The sequence below is a fragment of the Monodelphis domestica genome, chromosome 1 (genome assembly GCF_027887165.1).
Source record: "Monodelphis domestica isolate mMonDom1 chromosome 1, mMonDom1.pri, whole genome shotgun sequence".
Lineage (NCBI taxonomy): Eukaryota > Metazoa > Chordata > Mammalia > Didelphimorphia > Didelphidae > Monodelphis > Monodelphis domestica.
The window spans coordinates 711,664,751-711,679,944 of NC_077227.1; the positions used below are offsets into that span (position 1 = coordinate 711,664,751).

The following is a 15,194-nucleotide window of genomic DNA, read 5'->3' on the forward strand; positions in this document are numbered from 1 at the left end:
TGGTTAATAGATCATGTACAAAAAGTCTTTAGGGGTCTTATTTGACTGCGAGGTCAATACGAGTCAATAATGTAGCATACCAACCCAAAAAAGCTAATGCTGCCCTGGGCTTTCTTAAGAAAAGCAGAGTGTCCTGAGCAAAGGAAGCCGTTCTATTTATTCTATTTACGTCGAAGAGAGATTAGACTTAAATTACCTGCCCCCAGAGGTCGAAACCAGGACCGGGAAAAAGAAGTTGCAGAGAGAGCTTTAGACATAATCTAGGGCAAGGACTTGTGATGAGATCTGCCTCAGAGAGGAAGAAGCTATTTTATTGAGCACTGAGTTCCCCATTCGTGGATATCTTTGAGGAGATGCTACAAAGGACATCCTTGCTTAGCTGTAATTCAACCTTAACCTCTGAGGGCTCTTTCAACAGGATTCTCTTCTGCCCTTCTTTGGTTAAGCCATTTCTAGAGCACTGAGTACAGTTCAGACGTTCTCGACACAGTACTCTAGAAATTTCATTCAGATTTTATTCTCTTTTGGCAGGATTCTCTTCTGCCCTTCTTTGGTTAAGCCATTTCTAGAGTACTGTGTACAGTTCAGAAGTTCTCGACACAGTACTCTAGAAATTTCATTCAGATTTTATTCTTTTTCGGCAGGATTCTCTTCTGCCCTTCTTTGGTTAAGCCATTTCTAGAGCACTGTGTACAGTTCAGAAGTTCTCGACACAGTACTCTAGAAATTTCATTCAGATTTTATTCTCTTTTGGCAGGATTCTCTTCTGCCCTTCTTTGGTTAAGCCATTTCTAGAGCACTGTGTACAGTTCAGAAGTTCTCGACACAGTACTCTAGAAATTTCATTCAGATTTTATTCTTTTTCGGCAGGATTCTCTTCTGCCCTTCTTTGGTTAAGCCATTTCTAGAGCACTGTGTACAGTTCAGAAGTTCTCGACACAGTACTCTAGAAATTTCATTCAGATTTTATTCTTTTTCGGCAGGATTCTCTTCTGCCCTTCTTTGGTTAAGCCATTTCTAGAGCACTGTGTACAGTTCAGAAGTTCTCGACACAGTACTCTAGAAATTTCATTCAGATTTTATTCTTTTTCGGCAGGATTCTCTTCTGCCCTTCTTTGGTTAAGCCATTTCTAGAGCACTGTGTACAGTTCAGAAGTTCTCGACACAGTACTCTAGAAATTTCATTCAGATTTTATTCTCTTTTGGCAGGATTCTCTTCTGCCCTTCTTTGGTTAAGCCATTTCTAGAGCACTGTGTACAGTTCAGAAGTTCTCGACACAGTACTCTAGAAATTTCATTCAGATTTTATTCTTTTTCGGCAGGATTCTCTTCTGCCCTTCTTTGGTTAAGCCATTTCTAGAGCACTGTGTACAGTTCAGAAGTTCTCGACACAGTACTCTAGAAATTTCATTCAGATTTTATTCTTTTTCGGCAGGATTCTCTTCTGCCCTTCTTTGGTTAAGCCATTTCTAGAGCACTGTGTACAGTTCAGAAGTTCTCGACACAGTACTCTAGAAATTTCATTCAGATTTTATTCTTTTTCGGCAGGATTCTCTTCTGCCCTTCTTTGGTTAAGCCATTTCTAGAGCACTGTGTACAGTTCAGAAGTTCTCGACACAGTACTCTAGAAATTTCATTCAGATTTTATTCTCTTTTGGCAGGATTCTCTTCTGCCCTTCTTTGGTTAAGCCATTTCTAGAGCACTGTGTACAGTTCAGAAGTTCTCGACACAGTACTCTAGAAATTTCAGTCAGATTTTATTCCAAGAGAGACACAGGAAAACCAGTCAGCATGCTTAAAAGGATGGACAAGGATGGATCTAGAAACCATGTCGTACCTTTAAAGGAACTTTGGATGGTTGGTTAGCTTCGTGTGTGAGGGAAACCTTGAGCCATGTTTTCTTCAACTGTTCGAAGTTTTATTGCCTAGAGGAAGAGATTAGACTTAGTCAAGCTCCAGGAGACACAAGTTAGAACCAATAAAGAGGAGTTAAATTGGGCCCAACATGATGTTAGCAGGTAGGATGGCCTGAAAATACAATAGGCTATTTTTGAAGTCACAATTACCCCATCACTAAAAATATTCAGCCTGTCAAGGGTGTTGTCTGAATTGCATGAAAGGCAGGCAGATGAGGTGACTTCTAAAGTCCAATTTACCCCCAGCTCCAGTCTCTAGACCCTGTGATTAATATGGAACATAGCTAAAACTGTACTCATCTGGGTAAATCCTGTCTCACCAATATGACTAATTTCATTAAGGGTCGTTGACATTGTTATTATTTATTCATTCACTGATTTAGAATCCACAGTGCTGTGTTCAGTGAAGGAAAAACCCTAATAATTAATTGGCAAAACATAGAAAGGAAATCAGATTTGTAGGAAAAAATCATCTTCTCTGATAGTTGCTCCATGATATAATATATAGGATATTGGACCTATTTAGAGTCAGGAACATCTGCATTCAAACCCTGCCTCAAATCTAGCTGTGTGGCCCCAAACTTGGACAATAGCATCTTTCTCCTAGGTCTATTGTGTGGATCCTCTGAGATAATATTTATAAAATATTTTGCAAACCTTAAAACACTATAATTATTCTTTTCAACACAAAGGCAACCATCAAATGTTTTGATTTGTTAACCATTTTTTTTTGTTTGTTATCCTAGAACTTTTCCCTCCTTCCCACTGTCGCCTTTAGGATCTTAGATTTAGAACTAAAAGGGATAAGGAAGTTAAACAAGCCCCTATGATTAGATGTAGGAGATAGTAGGGAAGGATACATATTAATAGTAACTATATCCTAAGAGAACTGACCTCAGAGCCCGATATACTTCATCAACTCCCTCTGAAATATAGAGGATGTAGGAGCCTGGGCAAGTCACTTCACCTCCCAATTGTGAGACCCTGAATTGCAGTGACGGAGCCAACTTGTATTGATGGGAAGGACTGAAGGGAAATCACCAAGCTAGTCCCTGACCTGAAACATATCCTAATATGTAAGCAGTCCTTCTCTATGGATAAGATTGATGGAATTTTGCTCTGACTTGTGGGCTGCTCACTGTGGGAAAGTCATTTGTAAATGCCAAATAAATAAGGATTAGTGAAGTTTGTGTAGATGGCATCTGTGATCTTTTTCCTAGAGGGCTGGTATTGTGGCATGGGAAGAGCTAGCCTGGGTCCCCTAACTCCTATGATTTTCAGAAGATGCCTCAAAGAGTTCAGTGTCTACACAATAGCCAGCTGAGGAGGGGGTGTGATTGTCAGTGTATGTCTGTATGGCTAGTTTAATCATTGGGGACAGAAGAAGGGAGCCTTCCTCAGGGTAAAATCATTATTTCTGATTTGGGTCTTTGTCCACCGTGACATGTATCCTTCTCACACTCTTGGATGTATTTGTATTTTCCATTCAAAACCCCACCAGAGTCATCTCATTTTTCTTGATTAAAAAAAAAAAAATCCCTCACCTTCCATCTTAGAATCAATACTTTGTATTGGTTCCAAGGCAGAAGAGTAGTAAGGGTTAGGCAAGTGGGGGTTAAGTGACTTGTCCAGGGTCACTCACCTAGGAAGTATCTGGGGCCAGATTCAGACCCAGGATCTCCTATCTCTAGACTTGGCTCTCCATCTAGCTGCCCCCATGATTGTTTTAATACAAAGCCACATGTGCAATCTGGCTCACCTCAGTTGATTTCAGAGTCACTTCCATTTGCTATATAATGTCTTAAAAGGATTCCATTTTCTAATGAGGAGTTTTCAACTGGTAAAAATAATTTTTTACATTAAAAATATTGTCTTCTGTGGTACTTGTGACGCTGCCAGAATTTTTTGTTGTTGAATTGATTTCAGTTCTGTCTATCTCTTTGACTCCATTTCGGGTTTTCTTGGCAAAGATATTGGATCCATTTGCCATTTCCTTCTCCAGCTCATTTTACAGATGAGGAACTGAGACAAACAAGGTTAAATGACTTGCCCAGGGTGACACAGCCAGCGTTTGGTCCTTCATAAAATGGAATTAGAGATGAAGTAGAACTAGCTACCTTTTCAAAGTAAGAAAGCAGTTGGATACACTTTAATGCTTTCAGTGGTTCCTGAAATGGAACTAGGGAATACCAGTGCTATACATGTTGACGAGTTGAGAATTAACTCTGTACTCTGTCATTAGTCTTTGATTGATCTTTGCCATCTCCCCCACCTGAGAAATGGTCATATGCCTGTGCTGTACCTCAGCAGACACATTCTTTAATAATTGGTGAGAGGTAAAATTAAAGGAAGCAAAATGCCCTGGGGGGAAGGACTGAGAAAAACCTACTGCAGAAGGTGGGATTTGAGCTGAATCTTTTTTAAAAAAAGCCAAGTAGACTTAAGTGGTGGAGGTGAAGGGTCAGAGCATTCCAGGCATAGCAGGCAGCCCCTGCAAAAACATCGAGTCAGACCAGTGTAGATAGATTGTGGATAAAAAAACAAAAAGTAGGAACGAGTTTGGTTGTGAAGGACTGTATGTGTCAATAAGGCACTGCATTTTGTTTGAGCTTGAGCAAAAAGGGGACCCAGCCCTATCTGTCCTTGAGAAAAACCACTTTGGTAGCAGGATAAAGAGGGAACTGGAATGGAGAGACCCTTGAGGCAGGAAGACCTGTCCGGAGGCTTTTCTGTTAGTGTAGACAAGAAGTGATGGGGGATTTTCCTAGGCTGGGAGTTGGGCGGGTAGAGAAAGAGGAATACACCAAGGCTTGTTGGAGTAGGAATGACAAGACTCAGCCCAAATTGTGTGAGGTGAATGAGGTAAGAATGACTCTAATTGTGAGCCTGGGTGACTTGGGAAATGGTAGGCATCCTTGACACTACTAGGGAAATGCATAGATGAGAAGAGAATTTGGGGGAGAAATATATTGAATTCTGCTTTATCCATTTTAATTTGAGAGCCCTGCGAGTTGTCACGTTGATTGAAAATTCCCACAATTTCTTTGGGTCTCCTACTTCATCTGGGAGAGATCTTACTTACTGGGAGAGGGCTTACTTTATAAAAAGAAATTAAGTCATTCCGTGTCTCTGCCAAGCCTTGGGTGCCACTTGAGATCTCCCATATTCAGCAGCACATTATTTCCCTATAGTCCAGGCAATAAAAGTATTGGTTTGGGTTTTAGTGCATAAAACAGTAGTGAGTAGCATAAGCTTATAGACGTGCTCTGAGAGTGCACAGCCCCACAGGTGGCTTCCAAAGCAAATACTGGAAACTTGATTAGCAGGTTCTTAGCAGGTTTTTTTGTTCTGAAGGCTTTCTGTATGTTTGTGGGTTAGAAACAGTCGTGGCTGCCATCTTCAAATGGCTCGTTGAACTTGTCTTCATTGATGTGTTGAGTGCTTTAAAGTAAATAAAAAAGGAATAGTTCTGCTTCCTGTTGATTTCACCCAGCTCATTATTGTTTCTTCCAGGTCTTAGTTTGGCTATGACTCATTTGACAAGGCTAGTGTCCATGTTTGCCATTCTGTAGGGCATCTCTTTCTTAAGAGGCTTTGCCATTGAGAGCCAGGCCTAGAGATGGGAGGTCCTGGGTTCAAATCTGGCCTCAGACACTTCCCAGCTGTGTGACCCTGGCCAAGTCACTTGACCCCCCATTGCCTAGCCCTTACCACTCTTCTGCATTCCAAGACAGAAGGTAAGGGGAGAGGGAAAGGGAGAGGGAAAGGGAAAGGAAGAGGGAGAGAGAGAGAGAGAGAGAGAGAGAGAGAGAGAGAGAGAGAGAGAGAGAGAGAGAGAGAGAGAGAGAGAGAGAGAGAGAGAGACTTTGCCACTTGTTTACACTTGTACATATATAGTGAGGTAGTTTTAGAGAAGGTTGCCAAGCCAGGTATGGAGCAGCCTTTTGAGGAGTTTGTGATTCTTTTAAGTCAAGCATCCAATGAGTGGCTATCCAGTCCAGCCTATGCCCCTGACCAAGAATCTCTTCTTCTGTGCACCTGATAAAGGGCCACCAGCCTTTGCCTAAAGACCATTATTGAAGGGGAAATCACAACCTCTCAAAAAAGGCTATTATTCTGCTTTGGGTTTTTTTTCATATCAAGCCTGAATTTGCTTCTTTGCCGTTTCTACCTTTAGTTCCTTCTTCTGTTCTCTGGGACCAGGTTTTCCTTCCACTGTCAGCCCTTCAAATAAACTATCGTCCTTCACAGTCATCCCTCACCAAATAAAACCTTTAAGCTTTAACTTCAGTCTTCTTCCAGTTCTTTAAACCATTGCTCAGATGGCATGAACTTGAGGCTCTTCCCTCTTTCTTTGATCCTCCTCTGGACGTTCTTATGTGTGACCTTAGAATTCAGTGCCTCAAATCTAAAACAATAAGCCAAATGCTACATGACCAGGACAGAGTGCATTGAGGTAATGGTCAGAGCAGAGATTTAGAGCTGGTAGATAATGTAGGAGGCACCTGATCTGACTCTTTTATTTTATAAATGAGGATCTGAAGCTTAGAAGTGAAGTGATTTGGTCAAGATCAGAAAGTATCTGACAGACCAAGGATTCAAAACAGGTCTTTTGACTTCAAATTCCATGCCCATCCATTTGTGCTGTTCCTCCTGTTTCAGTACAGTTTGTGGTGTCTTGAAAGGTTTCTGCCTTTCTTTATACCCCAAAGGTTAGCACAGTGCCTGGCACATGGTTAACACTTAATAAATGCTTCTTAATTCACTGAATTTCCACCTCACCAAATTTCTCTTGCAACTTCCTCTCAGTCCATCAGCAGTAATTTATTAAGCTCCTACCTTGTGCTAGTCACTGAGGATACAAAGATGAAAAAAGGAGACATTATTAGAAGGGAATCTCATTGTAAGAATAATGTAAGAATAAATAAATATTTACTTTTTCCTTTTTTCATTCACTTTCGATTTTATTCCACTCTTCATGACCCTGTTTGGGGTTTCCTTGGCAAAGGTACTGGAGTGGTTTGCCATTTCCTTCTCCAGCCCCTTTTACAGATTAGGAAACAGAAACAAAGAGGGTGAAGTGACTTGCCCATGGTTACACAGCTAGTAATGTCTGAGGCCAGATTTGAACTCATAAAAATGAGTCTCCCAAACTCTAGGTCCAACACTCTATCTGTGTAGATAGACAGATGGATGGATGGATGGATGGATGGATGGATGGATGGATGGATGGATGGATGGATGGATGGATGGATATATAGATGGATGGATGGAGAGAGGGATGGATGGATGGATGGATAGATAGATAGATAGATAAAGAGAGAGAGAGAGAGAGAGAGAGAGAGAGAGAGAGAGATTTTAGACTCAAGTGCAAGATCTTATCCCCATTAGATTTCATCTTATTGTTTTCCACTTAGTGTTTTCCTCTATGAAGATCTTTTTTTTTTAATTTTGACTCTTTTCATTCACTGTTTTTATTATACCTCTCACTTTTGTCATCTGTTTGTTTGCTAAGTAACCATTAGAGGGATCAAGAAAACTGTGGTATAGAATTGCCTCTGGAACTATGACTTCCTTGGATTTCAGCGAGGCCAGAATTAGGAGAGTTATTAGGATTTCAGGTCTCAAAGGGAAACAATGAAGGATGCAAGATTCTGATGGGGAGAAGAAGGATTTCATATTGCAAGACTGTGGAGATAGAGCTGTTCTGGAGCTCAGGTATTACCATCCTTGTACATGGATGAAGAAGTGTGAAAATCTGTCATGGAATTTGAAGAGGATGAAGAACTGGGAGGCTAGGGTGCTTGTACTTATTGACATGAATTTTGCCATCTTCAAACATAGGAACAAGGGTTGAGGCACAAAGTAAGGCTGGGAATCCTTCCCAGCACCAGCCCTTTATGACAGTTTTTAGGGGGAACAAAAGAAATGTTTTTCTCAGACTCTTACCATTCCAGATCAATGGCTTCTGTTACCATCTGACCTTCCCAATTCTTGTTTCCATTCATATTGCTGTTCTAATGTAAATCTGTCCACTGAGCCATCTAGCTGCCCTCTCATATAGATCTTTATAAGAGAATGGCCCGTCCTATACCCTTGCTTCTTTTCCTGTCTACCAAGCACAGAAGAGAAAGCTCATGGGTGGGACACTTCCTTTTAGAGGTCCACTGGGTCAATGATTCTTCCCATTCAACAGCCAACAAGGGGATTATTTTGTCTTTCTAAAATGCCCAAGTCCTTCAGTATTGAGATATTTCTCCAGGCACTAGCTGCAAGGCACAGGCTCAAACCTCCACGGACAGAGTGCTCTTCCAATTAGCCTCTGGTACAAAAGTAAGAGAATTAAGTTGGCCTCTCAAAGTCCCTTTCTATTTAAAAATCTACGTATGATTTTATGAACTCTGCTTCATCCAGGATCTCTAACTCTTTCTATTTTGGGAAACATGAGTCCTCAGGACTCTCATCCAGTCCTTTGGGTTCAATTATCTGGTTAAATCATTTCCAAACCCATACATCTAGTTCTAACCTCTTTTCCTGAGTTTCCTCTAGTCTGCTATCCCAACTGAGTGCCCGTCAGCTTTGCCCACCTCCAACTATGCAAAATTGAGTTCATCACTTTGCCTGCTCAAACAGCCCACTAAATGTCTTTTTCTCTCATCCTGGTGCATCTCATTGGAGTCATCCTTGATCTGTCTCTTTGCTCACCCATTTCCAGTCTAACACCAAGCCCTGTTGATTCTGCCTCTACATTTCAGAGATGTTAAACATATGGTCCACAAGCATGGCCCAAAACACATTAAAATGCACTTGGGAAGTATTTAGCAAAACAAATTAGGTGAAGATAATATTGCATTTTAAAATGAAGTCAGTATGTGGCCTGCAGAGATCTTCATGTATGGATAAGGGCCTGTTTCCACTTGAGTTTGACACCAGTGTTCTATATCGTCCCCTTCTCTCCACTCATATGGCCCCAAGCTTCTTTGAGGCACTCATTACCTTTTTCCTATACTACTATAGCATACTCTTAATTTGTCTCTCTGACATCTCTTCCATCACCTCCATCCTTCATGTAGCTCCCTTTCACCTCCAATCCATCTTCCACTCAGCTGCCAAAATTACTTTTCTATAGATAATCTCTCTGCCCCCCTTAAACTCAATACCCGGATAAATCTCTAAGTCAGTAAATTTCATGCATCTCTTTTGTAAAGAACATTTATTCTTTGAAAATTCCCTAAATGAGTGAAATTATAATTATGTCCTCTCTTGCCTTGCTAAGAAATGAAAAAGAAAAAATTGAAGTCATGTGTATATCCATTTGAGATGATTCTGAAATGTTTGAGAACTATATTATATATATAATATATCATTTCATTAGATCTAAGATAAAATATAAACCCTTTTGTTTGACACTTAAATCTCTTCACTACCTGATCCTTTTCTGCCTTTCTAGTCATCTTCCACATCCCTTTGCTCCATTGCCTTTGGCAAACTAGCAGCCTTCTTGCTGTTGCCTATACGAAACACCACAATTCTGATCTCTTCCTTCCTTTTGCTCTGGCTATCTCCCACACGTAGAAGGTATTTCCTTTTTACCTCTGGTTCCTATAGTCCTTGGTTCCCTTCAAGATTCGACTCAGGGGCTCCTTTCTATATGAAATCTTTCCTTATTTTTCCCCTGCCAACTGGCTTATAATAATTTAATATATATCTTGTATATTCTTACATACGTTTTGCCAATCCAGCTGTGTAGATAGTTTGTAGGGATGTATATGTTTGGGGGTTGTGCTTTTTTTCCCCCAGTTAGAATGTAAACTCTTTGAGGGCAAGGACTGATACATTTTTATGTTTCTGTCTTCAGTGTTTATCACACTGCATGGCATATATATGCTTCATAAATATTCATTGTTTGTTTGAATAAGAGGAAGACTTTAAAAAACATAAAATCCATTGTTTCTGATAATAAATGTGAATGGTCTAAAATCTCTCATTAAAATGAAACTAGTTGCAGTATTCATCAAGAAGCAAAAGTTATCATTATGTTGCTTACAAGAAGCACATTTAATGTAAAAAATGCATTTAGTAGCTAAATTTAAATTGAGGTTAATCTTAAATATTGTATGGCTATAAGTTTTTTTAAAGCAGTAGGAACAATCTAAAAAGCAAGATTTAATTAAACATTAATTAATTAATTAAACAGTTAATAATATACTGATACATTTTGGAAGATTATTCATTCTGACCAGGTAAGCTTTACATTGAGTTTGTAAAGTTAAATTAACACTTTAAAAAATTCTGTGTGTATATAGATACATATAAAGCTATAACCAAAAAAACTAGGAAAATGAATATACTCCCAGGTTCATTCATGATAAAAACACTTACAAGAAATTAAAAACATCTTAAATGGCAATATAATATGCCATGGAGTAATATTGGAGGTAATCCCACTAAAAACAGGTACAAAGGAAGGATGATCATTTTCACTGTGTTTTTTTCTGCATGGCATATGGGAAATTTTAATTATTTCAATATGGCAGGGGAAAGCTATTAAAAGGATTAATTCAGAAAAGAGATTAAAAAATAACATGAGAACATATCTGCAAAATTAAACTTTCCCAACTAAAAATTTGACATATAAATCAAAGATTAACCCACAAAATTATTTACGTGATTATTTGCCAATAGCCAAGACAAATAGAAAATATCAGTTAACCCCATATATAATAGTTCTCAAACATTTCAGAATCATCTCAAATAGATATACATATGACTTTAATTTTTTCTTTTTCATTTCTTAGCAAGGAAGGAGAGGACATATCCATAATTTCACTCATTTAGGGAATTTTCAAAGAATAAATGTTCTTTACAAAAGAGATGCATGAAATTTATTGACTTAGAGATTTATCCAGGTATTGAGTTTAAGATATTTATCTAGGATAATTGGTAAGTCCTTGGCAGAAGTGGAGCTTAAGTCCCTCTGACTCTTAGTACAACTCTCTATCCCCTGTGAAACAGTACTTTTCTTGACCTATAAAAGAATATGTAAAAAACCATCTGCTTTATTACATATATTCAATAATAGTAACTGACATTTACATAGAACACTTGAAAGTTCATAGAGCACTTCATATTATTTCATTTGAGCTTCACAACAACCCTACATAGTCATTATTAAGGATATTATTCTGATCTTTTTCATGAATTGGTTTCATTAATAAAGTAAAAATGACAATGCTCCCCAAGTTAATTTACATATGTAATATAGTAGCAATCAAAATACCAAGAGGTTTCTTCATATAATGAAATTTTATATGGAAAAACAAATGGGCAAGAGTACCAAGGGGGCATACTAGGAAAAGAAAAAGCTGATGAAGTTGGCCTTATGCTGCTAGATTTTAAAGCATAACAAAATGAAGTTATCATTAATAATAACTATACAAAGTAGTTATTAAAATTATTACAGCAAAGTAATAGAAAAAGAAAGAAATGAAATAGAATAATTAAAGCACCCAATAGCCAACCAAATATATATTAGTTTTTGTTAAACCTATGGAAAATTAAACATTGTAGAAAGAACACCGTACTTGGGAAATCTGGTTAGCAACTTGCCAGGAAATATATTTGATGTGCATCTCATAGCATATACGTTGGTCAATTCCAGCTGGATGCTGTATTTAAAGTTAGCAGAAAGTTTGAAAAAGAAGATGAAAACATAGAATAATACATTTATCTCAGTTTTGAGCACAAGGTGACTTTCTATTAAATAAACAAAATTAATTGGTAAGAATAAAAAAGTTGCTTTAAAAATAAAAGAAAATTCTGTACAAGAAAATAAAAAGAAAAGTAGAAAAATATGTGCTAGATACATAAATGGAGACCACCTTGTGGCATAGTAGATAGTATTAAACTTTGAATCAGAAGACTTGGATTCCAGTTCACCTCTCACCCCTTACTGTGTCACTGGGCAATAGTCTCTCTGGCTTTCAGTTCCTCGTCTGTTAAACAACACGGGACTCAGTGTCCCCTTAAGTTTCCCTCTAGCTCTAAATTTATGTTCCTGTGAAACTCTTTGTGACTCAGGCATCTCCCTAGTGCCTCTTTATTAAATCATAGGTAGGTCATGTTCTGGGTTGCTGTATAGTACCTGCTTTGGGAGTTTTCCACACTGACAAAATCACAGGTCCTTAGCACGTTAAACATATTTCCTGTGCAAACAACAGATTTCTCCAAAAGGCTGTGTGTTTACAGCCACACAGTTGACTGGAAGATGTAGAGGAAACAAGATTCGACTGTGTTCATTGTCAGCTTTTTTTTTTAAACACTTGATGCTACAGAACAAAGCAAGTCTTCTTCCAACAAGGTGTCTCTCTTGCATCTGTCAAAATCATACATGATTCCTTGAAAGATGTGACAACAGAGAAAATTTTGTTATCCAATGAAGCATAAAACAGGGACCCAAAGCTCACCCAAAAGTGTCTATCTCCATTGGGAGAAAATTAAAGGACAATTGTGATCCTTCAAATGTTTGTCTATTTGTGAATAAAAACATAAGACAAAACTAATGTTTTATGTAGCATTTTAAATGTTATATCATGTTATCCTCAAACAACCATGGAGAGAATTATAATTATCCTCATTTTACAGATGGGGAAACTGAGTCAAACAGTGGTTAAGTGACTTGCCCAGGGCCAAATAGCTAATTAGTGTCTGAGGTCAAATTTGAATTTGGGTCCCCCTGCCTTCAGGCTCAACACTCCATCCATTGTGTCACCTAGTTTTCCTGCCTGACATAAAATAAGTACTTTTTTTTCCTTTTTGGTCAAAAGAATTTGACCCAGTATTCCATAGTCTTTCCATAGGGGGAAGAAAATAATTTAGAAAAAGAATGCAGGAATCATAGAATCATAAATTTAGAGATGAGACTTTAGAGGTCCTTTTTCATATGGGGAAACTGAGGCAAACAGGTTATGGCTTTCCTGGTCATGAAGATAAAGACAGAGGCAGGATTTGAACTAGGTCCTCTGACTCCAAATTCAATGGGGGTTTTTTCCTATTGTACCATGTTAATATTATCTAGATAAATCATCTCCCAACTTTTTTAATCCCACGGCCCCTATTGCTTAAAACATTTTAAGCATACACTTTTAAATAATTTATGTCAATTTATAAATTATAGGTGTATGTCTATGTACTAATATAGACTATTTGTTAAAAAAATAGGCTTCTCAAAGTGGGGAAGGAGAGAATTTGGAACTCAAAATTTTTTTATAGCTGAATGCTAATTTTTTTTACATCTAACTGAGAAGAATAAAATAAAATAAGAACATTCCTCCCCAAAAGAGACAAACACAGGAACTTCTAGAAATTTAAAAGATAAAATGCAGATGAAATTTTTAAAAATATTTTTACTTTTTATATTGTTAGTGATAGAAGTGATACAAAAAACTTTTTTGCTCTTAGTGAGATTTATGTGATAGAATACACTTCATTTTCCCACAGAAATCACTATGTAGTTAGGTATGACTTAGATTATAAAGCTTATTTATAAATAATAATTGTTAGTAATTATTTGATTTATCAATTCATCAATAATTTGATTAATTTGATCAATGAAACTTACTAAGGAGGTGAGTTTGAATCATTTTATTGAAATATAAAAAAGACATAGCAATGAATGGAGAATGAATCAGAAAATATTCATAAAATTCTTACTATGTGCCAAGCACTATACTAAGTGTGAGGGTTACAAGTAAATAAAATGAGCTCTCAGGGAGCTCACATTCTAATTGAAAGAGACAGCAGCAGCAGGGCAGACGGAAAGGCCTTCCAGTCTTATGGGAAGCAACAGCAGGTCAGATGATAGTGCTCAGAGACATGGATGGCAGAGTGGTAGGACAGATGGTAAGGTAAGGTCTGGAAGAGTTTAGGACTCAATAAGTCAGTGGTCAGTGCCTTTATATTGGGCTCTGTTTCTTTTTTGTATACATATAAGGCTGGCACAAGCTTGGGTGAATTGTCCCTGACTTCAGCTCAGCAGAAAACTTTCCATCTTAATAAACCTAACCGTTTTTCTTTAGTGGTGCTATCTGTCAGATTTGGTTTAATTTTAACTTAATCCCCTGTTCATATTTGGATATTTTAGTCATGTTTTTTGAGAGCATATGAGAAATAGTAAGGAGGCAAGTTGGTCAAAATGGTAGACAGGCAGAGGATGGATAATCAGTCAAGAAGGGAAGGTTGAGGCCAGTTTGTAAAGGGCTCAAAATGACTACATTTTTATTTGATTTGAGTCAATAGGAAAGAGCTGGAATACGACATGGTCACCCCAGCAGCTGGGTGGAACATGAACCATAGAAAAGAGACCTGAGACAAGAAAGCCCATGAAGAGTCCCTCATAGGCATCCATTTGAGAAGTGATAACTGAACTAGAGTGGTGTCTATGTGATTAGTAAGAGGGAAAATATCTACCTATATATCTACATGTCTCCCCTAAGAAGATGTAAATTTTTTGGAGCCTCCTATTCCAAAAAGTCTCTTCCCATTCCAGTCCATTCCACATGCAGCTACCAAAGGAATTTCCAAAGGTCTCACTACGTCCTTCCCTGTCCCATCTCTTCTATCAAATATAAATGACATTTAGAGCTCTTTACAACCTTCCTACCTTTCCAGACTTTTTACACATTGTTATTCTCTTTACAGCACTTTTTTTTATCCCTTCTGATTTTCTTGCTGTTGCCTCTGTTCCCATGTCTTTCCACTCTTCCTTTGCACTGGTCATTGCCTGTGTCCAGCTAGCTCTCCCCTCTCCCTTGACCTCTGGCATAGCTCAGGGGCCACCTTCTGCCAGAGGTCTTTCTTGGTCTCCTCGACTACTGACAGTGCCATCCTTGCCAAAGTTTCTTTGTATATGCCATGAGAGTGTTTGTGAATACATTGTGTCCCCTGTTAAAATATAAGTTTTGTGAGGACAGGCACTGTTGCCTATTTGTATTTGTATCTCTCTAGACCCTAGCACAATGTCAAGTTCTGCCTCTATTTTCTGGAGACCAGTAAAGAGAAGCTCGTTTCCACAGGCTTGCCATTAGGAGATAATTTTTAAAAGGAGAAACATGACCAGTTGGATACTTAATCTCCCAGATTGTTATCTCTCATCTCCCTCCTGGATCCCTCATTACCTCCTTCCTTCTGGTATTGGGTCAAGGATGGACATAGCATTGTATTTGCTAAGTCCATCCCTTCTTCCTGCCCATAGACTAAAACCCAAACTCCTTTGCTTTG

The 15,194-nt window shown here is 38.3% G+C and overlaps 1 protein-coding gene and 1 long non-coding RNA gene across 5 annotated transcripts in view; one reads left to right on the forward strand and one right to left on the reverse strand.

Moving 5' to 3' along the window:
• Positions 1–15,194, forward strand: part of ZFHX3 (zinc finger homeobox 3) — a 330,923-nt gene that overhangs the window by 208,386 nt on the left and 107,343 nt on the right. The gene's annotated exons all lie outside the window — the stretch shown is intronic.
• On the reverse strand, positions 1,737–11,944 carry LOC103095779 (uncharacterized). Its single transcript, XR_008915142.1, has 2 exons — positions 11,798–11,944; positions 1,737–1,925 (listed from the first exon to the last, which is right to left on the reverse strand). It is a non-coding gene; the product is annotated as an uncharacterized LOC103095779 (long non-coding RNA).